The sequence below is a fragment of the Arachis ipaensis genome, chromosome B06 (genome assembly GCF_000816755.2).
Source record: "Arachis ipaensis cultivar K30076 chromosome B06, Araip1.1, whole genome shotgun sequence".
Classification (NCBI taxonomy): Eukaryota; Viridiplantae; Streptophyta; class Magnoliopsida; order Fabales; family Fabaceae; genus Arachis; species Arachis ipaensis.
Genome location: NC_029790.2, coordinates 77989520 through 77996441, shown reverse-complemented (window position 1 = coordinate 77996441; position 6922 = coordinate 77989520). Strand labels below are relative to the sequence as shown.

Genomic DNA, 6922 nt, shown 5'->3' with positions numbered 1-6922 from the left:
CGCCCCCAGTGATTTCTGGACCCTTTCTCGACCAAAATCCAAGTCCAGAAACACAGAATAAAAGTGAGAGAATCGGGGAATCAAAAAAAGAACTCATACAACATTCATTATTGACAATTTTAGGTTTGAGATGTAGTTTTAGAGAGAGAGAGGCTCTCTCCTCTCTCTTAAGATTTAGAATTTAGGATTTCTCTTAATTTTGGGCTCCTCTCTCTTAAGATTTAGAATTTAGGATTTCTCTTAATTTTAGGATTGCTTCTTCTCAATTCCAGGTTCAATGTTCCTTTAATTTATGTTTCTCTTCTACTTTTATTTACTCTAATGCTTTTACTTGTTAATTACTTATGTTACCAAATTGGCTTATGAACTCTTCATGTTAGATTTTAATTTCTATTTAATGCAATTTGAGGTATTTCAGATTTATGATTTTAATTTAGCTTTTTACATTCTTAGCTTTAATTGATGAATTAATTAATTGGAGACACTTGAGTTGGAATGCTCAAGTGGTTAGTTAAATTGGAAGTTGTTGGCTAATTCTGTATTTACTAATGCTAGACCTTCCCAAGGGAGAGGACTAGGATATGCGAATAAGAGTTAGCTCAATCACTTGACTTTCCTTTATTTAGTAAGGGTTAACTAAGTGAAAACAACAACCTCTTTATACTACACATGAGAGAATTCCAACAAGGATGGAACTTCCAAATTAATCATTCTTTCATTCAAGGCTTTTTATTTTAATTACAAAAAACTTCTTATTAATTTTTATTTCTTTAATTTATAATTATTTTTGTGCCCATTGCCCAAACTCCAAATTTTCCAGAAAACTCATAACCAATAATAAATATACCTCCCTGCAATTCCTTGAGAAGACGACCCGAGGTTTGAATACTTCGGTTATAAATTTTATTGGGTTTTGTTACTTGTGAGAACCAAACTTTTGTACGAAAGGATTCTCTATTGGTTTAGAAACTATACTTACAACGCGATTATTTTTATAAAATTCTTTACTAGCAAAAACCCGATCGTCAAAATGGCACCGTGCCGGGGAATTGCAACTGTGTGCCTTATTATTGGTTACTGTAAATATTTTATTTTGCTTGTTTATTTTTTATTTTTTTTAAATTTTTATTAGCTACTATGAGTTCTCACCCCCGTCTCTTTGAGTTTGGTTCTAATGTTGTTGAAAGGAATAGAAGCTATAACAGGAACATGCATCAAGGTCAAAACAATCAAAGATAAAGGAAGCCACGAGGATCTGATCAACCCTTTCGGCAACAACACCTTCCAAGATACCATGGACAACGACCATCTTACAATGCATGCCAAGACAATAGTTATGGTGGACCTCTTTCTGACAACCAACACCCACTAGTATACTATAGTCAAGAACCATTCCGAGGTGCGTACCAAGATAATAGATATGGTGGACCCCCTTGTAGTTACCAACAAGCCCCATCATATACCTATGAACAGCCTCCTCAACATAGCTTTGAACCACCACACTCACAAGCCACCCACCACCATTCACCTCCATATGACCCTAACCCTTACCCACCCCAATTCCAATCCAATTACCCCCAAGAACCACCACTTCCATATGCACCATGTCCATATCCATCAACCCGAGAATCACAGGAACATCTCAAGGAAACAGTAAATAAATTTCATGCAACCCTTCACCAATTGGATCAAGCGATCAATCGATTAGCTTCCTGACGTTCGGACACTCAAGGAACCCCATGGCTTCATGTGGACAATCTAATGAAGAACGTAGCATGAAGGAGATACTAGAAACTTCAGTGGACAATACGGAGCATGACTTTGTACTGGAACAAGTGGAGGAAGCCGTAATTATCAAAGAAGAAGAATTGGTTGAAGACTTAGGAGATGCTGAACCTCCATCGGAAATCAAGAATTGTGGATAATTCCACCGAGCAGTTTGCAATCGATGCTAAGAAGGATAATGCACAACCCCCGAAGCATATATCTTATGAAGAACTGGACGGAACAGCTCAATAAGCAAGTTTCCTTGGTAATGATCATCATGAATTAAGCTCTCCTAGTAATGAACTTGCTTCCGCAAGTGAATTCTTTGAGATTGAAGAATCTTCCCCAAGTGAATACGAAGATGATGCAGAGGTAGACTTCTCCCAACCTCCAATTTATGACTTGAGTGATGAGGAAGATATCGAAGACTTTGATCAAGATGTGGTTGCAGTTGAAGAAGTTTGCAAAGAAGTGGAGGAATTCACAAAAGAATACAAGGGAGTAGAGCTTGCAAAACCACTGGAAACACCTATCCCAAGGCTATTACCACCCAATACAAACTTCAAGTGGGTAAAATCCTTAGCCTTTATCTTTACTTTTCCACTTGAATATGGTTTGCTTGAAACAGATGGTCAGCTTAGAGCTCTTTGCGGCTTTAAGAGTAAGAGGGAAATGGCTCGCACTTAGAGCTGGTATGCAAGATTCAATGAAGCTCCACGCTTCAATTTGAGGTACAATGATTGGTTTCAAGTTCGATTGAATGGGTCTTAGAAGATGTTTGGTCATCTTAGTGAGAGTTCATATTCCATACTGCCTGGTTGAAAAAGTTTAGATCAAGACAAAGATGGGTACAGAAGCACGGTTTGGGATCCTGGAATTTATCCTGATAGTCGATACTCCTGGAGTCTGAAAACCAGCTTTAACTTGCTCGAAGGCTCACTACAAGAAAACACGTCTATTGCCACGCTTTTAAAGCGTGGCGAAAAGCTGAAAAAAAGCGTGGCAATAGCTTTTCGCCACGCTTTTTGAGCTACCGCCACGCTTTTGAAAGGGTGACCTATCAAAGGGTGGCGGTTGCTCTATCGTCACGCTTTTGGTGACCTATCGCCACGCTTTTTCTTTTGCCACGCTTTTTACAACTAGCCACCCATTAAAGCGTGGCCATATGCGGGAGATATGGCTACGCTTCTAAAGCGTGGCCATAGGGAGAGATACGGCCACGCTTTGGAAGCGTGGCGATAGGGAGAGATACGGCCACGCTTTGGAAGCGCGGCGATAGCAAATATATACAGCCACGCTTTAAAAGCGTGGCGAAAGCCTTGTTACATTAAAAAAAAATAATATTTATTTTCCTTACTTGATCTTCATTACTGCACAATATAAATTTTCAATCCTTTTTTATTACCAAACCTACAAATAGAGTATGCAATTTTTATTACAAGACAAATCAAACAATAGTTAGTGACATATATAATTTACTATAATTATTTTATACATTAAAAAACTAATACTCAAATACAAAATAAATCTCGAGCTCAAATTCCAAAACTAAAAACCGAAGAACAATACAAAAACAATACAAGTTAGAACTGCTCATAGTATATCAAATTACACTAATAGAGATGATCATCAACCTAAAGTGTAAGCAGCAATTTTTGTTTTCTCAAATGGTGTTGCGAGTTTACCAGCACCTTTTAGTCCTTCAATCTTCCCAGAGGCTGTGGCTAACAGGAATTGTGTGTATTTTACCGTTGCAGAATTAATATTGTTCTCTTTTGCAAGGTCCAATCCCCACTCCTACACCATTTGCATAAAACAACAATGATATAAGCAAAATGGAGAAGGGAGGAAACCTATCAGCACAAAACGTGTTAGAATGACACATACATTTAATACAATTCACATTTAAAGATTCTCTTAATCTAAAACAAAGGTTTATGAGTAAAATAATCATATCCATAGAAAACTTAGGTTGATTTGGGCGAAACAACTACTTTTCTTCTCTTTTCCTAAATACTCACTCAAGTTGATTTGGGCGAAACACCTACTTTTCTTCTCTTTCCCAAAAATACTCTCTTATTCCACCAAAATTGCTTGGGCCATGTTCCAACAAAATAAAGCTTCATTATAATTCATGCAAATTGTTAAAAGTTTTTTAAACATTGAAAAGGAATCCAACTACTATTAAGCAGATAATTTATCTCATTCAGCTACACAGTCCCTTGACATTAATTGTGATCCATCTCAATTCACAACAAGAATCTTCCCCTCAAACTTCAAAATTCAAGTTACAATGCACAAACCTGAGTAAGATTCCTAAGGATAAAATGAATAACTCTGCTCAAATTCAGGCTCATATAAGTGGAAAATGCCCTACCTGTACCAGTGAATTATGCATCTTCAGCTCCTCTAAAACCGCCTTCCTCAACTCAGAGATTCCAACCTTTGCATCGTCATCATCAGCACAATCTTCAGCTAACTCGTACCTAAAAATTCAACAAAATTTCAACAAAGGAAGTTTAAACATGATTCCCCCACCCACCCAGCTGCTGTGGCCAATCCCCAGCCTCCAAAAAATTGACAAACTAGTCTTAAAAAGAGGCAAACGTCCTGCCAAGCATCATAAATCTTCAAACAGCCAAACTCACCTCAAATCAGTGTATCACCAACACCAAATAATCTAACCTTCCAGTTTTGGTTGCTGAAAAAGACTGACAAGTGACAAACAGAACCAAAAAATAAAAGAAAACTAAAAATCAAAACTCCAGTTATATTTATTTAATTACCACTTTTCTCCACATCCCTATAAAATTCACCCATCAAAAGCCATAAAAGTACATCGGATTCAACATGTAAGCTCAAAGCAAGAAATATTCCAGCTTTCACGGTCTTCGTTGATAAGAATGATTTCATGCCACTACTCAACTCATGAAACAAAACCAAACCCAGTCATACATCTTCAATTTTTCTTTCCCATCTTCAATATAAATCACCAGTTTTAACATAAGAAAAAAAAGAATGGTAGCATCTCTTGTTTGTTTCTAGATTATATGGTTCAGTAAAAAAATATAACCAACTCACATCATCCATATAAGAAGGCAGAACCTAAGGTATAAAATATAAGCATTTCATTTCCTAGTACTGTTTTACCATTTTGTCCTAAATCTTTGAATCTATCTATTCTGCCATTCTAGAAGCCATCTTGTAGAAAAAGCAACAAAAATAAGGGAATCCATACCTGATATTCAAGTAATGGTTTGACACACTTTGGTTTGCAAGAGTCTTCGAGATATCTCTTTTGATCAACGGGTTCGTCGTCAGCCCTAAGTGCAGGTCAATAAATAAGAAAACAACAAATTAACATAGGATCAGATCCATGGGAGAAATCAAGTACAAAGAGAACAGATCTGACTGAGGAGACTTACATTGCAGTTAGCGTTGGGAGCAGAGAGAGAGACGACACTGACGATGCAGAGGAGATCGGCGAGGAGGGCGACCCTAGTGACGAGGGGGAGACGAGGCAGAGGGGAGGCTAATGGCGCAGTGAGGACGGTGCTGGTGACGGCGGGGATCTGAGCTCTTCCAGGGTTGAGAGATAGGAGTTGAGAGTGACAGCGTAAGATCGAGTTGAGAGTGAGAGAGGAGAAGAGATCATACCTTTGGAATCGGAGGGCTTGGAGGAGAAGAGAGCGTCGCGGATACCTTGCCGTCGCCCATGTTTGGTGGAGCTTGAAGGTGAACAGAGAGATAAAGAGTATGAAGAAGAAGATGAAGATTAAGAAGATGAAGATGAAGAGTATGAAGAGTATGAAGAGTGACGAGGGCGAAGGGCGAAGGAGCTCTTCCAGGCGAGTGTGGTTTCGAAGGGAAAAGAAGATTAGGGTTAGTGTCTAACGGGTTGGGGACCGGGTTGCGGGCCAGGTTGCGGGTCGGGTTGGTGTCAATGGGTTGGGGACCCTCTTGCCATGCTTTTATAACGTAACTGTTTCTCTCTACGGCCACGCTTTCGAAGCGTGGCAGAAAAAAATCTTTTGGCCACGCTTTTAAAGCGTGTCAAAAGAGGACCAGGATATGGCCACGTTTTCCAAGCGTGGCCTTAATGAAACCCTTTCGCCACGCTTTTAAAACGTCCTTGTTGCTCTCTATGGCCACACTTTTGAAGCGTGGCAGTTTTGAAACGTGGCCGTTTCTTTAATCAATTGCCACCCTTATAAAAGCGTGGCCGTTGATCCTTTTCGCCACGTTTTTGAAGCGTGGCAAAAAAAAAGGTGGCCAAATCTCTAATCTATCGCCACCCTCATAAAAGCATGGCCATTGACCACTTTTCGCCACGCTTTTAAAGCGTGGCAAGAAAAAAGCGTGGCCATAGGCCTTTTTTCTTGTAGTGGCTTTAGTTGCCTAGTATGGGAGCCCGGAGGCTATTGGAATTACAAATGTTGGTGGAGATTTTTGGATGAGTTTAAGCATAAGCCAACATAGTAGGAAGCTCATCAAATGTCCAACTTAAGGACTTTAACCAAAAGTCCTAGGTGGGAGACAACCCACCATGGTATGATCGTTCCTTTTTCAATTTTAATTTTATTTTGTTTTGTTTGTTTTTCGTTTTATTTTATTTTATTTTTATTGTACCTGGATTTATTCATAACATCCGCATCAGCATTACATTCTGCATACTGCATGAAAAAAAAATCACCCCACGCGTGCGCATGGGCCACGCGTGGGCGTCGATTGCAAATCGGCGTCAACATCCAACGCCCAGAAAGTTGGGCTGGAATCGTGCGGCTGTTATGCGTTAGGCACAATTTGGGCCACGCGTTAGCGTCAGTGATGCGGACGCATCACTTTCACTTTACACACACCACGCGAAAGCAGGGCGATGCGTACGCGTCGCGTGGAAATTATTGATCCCTAAATTGAAACAGAGAGTTGTGCCAAAACGACGCTGGAATTGTGCATTTAGCACAATTCTGAGCGACACGTACGCATACTCCACGCGTATGCGTCACTTTCATTATTCCTCACTCGCGCGATCGCGTCAATGACGCGTCCGCGTCGTTACGTTTTTCCCTCATCCACGCGTCCGCGTGACCCACACGTCCGAGTGGATTTGAATCCACTTAACCCAATCCACGCGAAACCCTAACCCCCCCGCATC

The 6922-nt window shown here is 39.9% G+C and overlaps 2 long non-coding RNA genes across 2 annotated transcripts; both read right to left on the bottom strand.

Annotated features, from left to right (window-relative positions):
* Nucleotides 3420-4599, bottom strand: LOC110263362. The gene is made up of 2 exons (XR_002348877.1): nucleotides 4145-4599; nucleotides 3420-3564 (listed from the first exon to the last, which is right to left on the bottom strand). It is a non-coding gene; the product is annotated as an uncharacterized LOC110263362 (long non-coding RNA).
* Nucleotides 5028-5277, bottom strand: LOC110264016. The gene is made up of 2 exons (XR_002349746.1): nucleotides 5193-5277; nucleotides 5028-5090 (listed from the first exon to the last, which is right to left on the bottom strand). It is a non-coding gene; the product is annotated as an uncharacterized LOC110264016 (long non-coding RNA).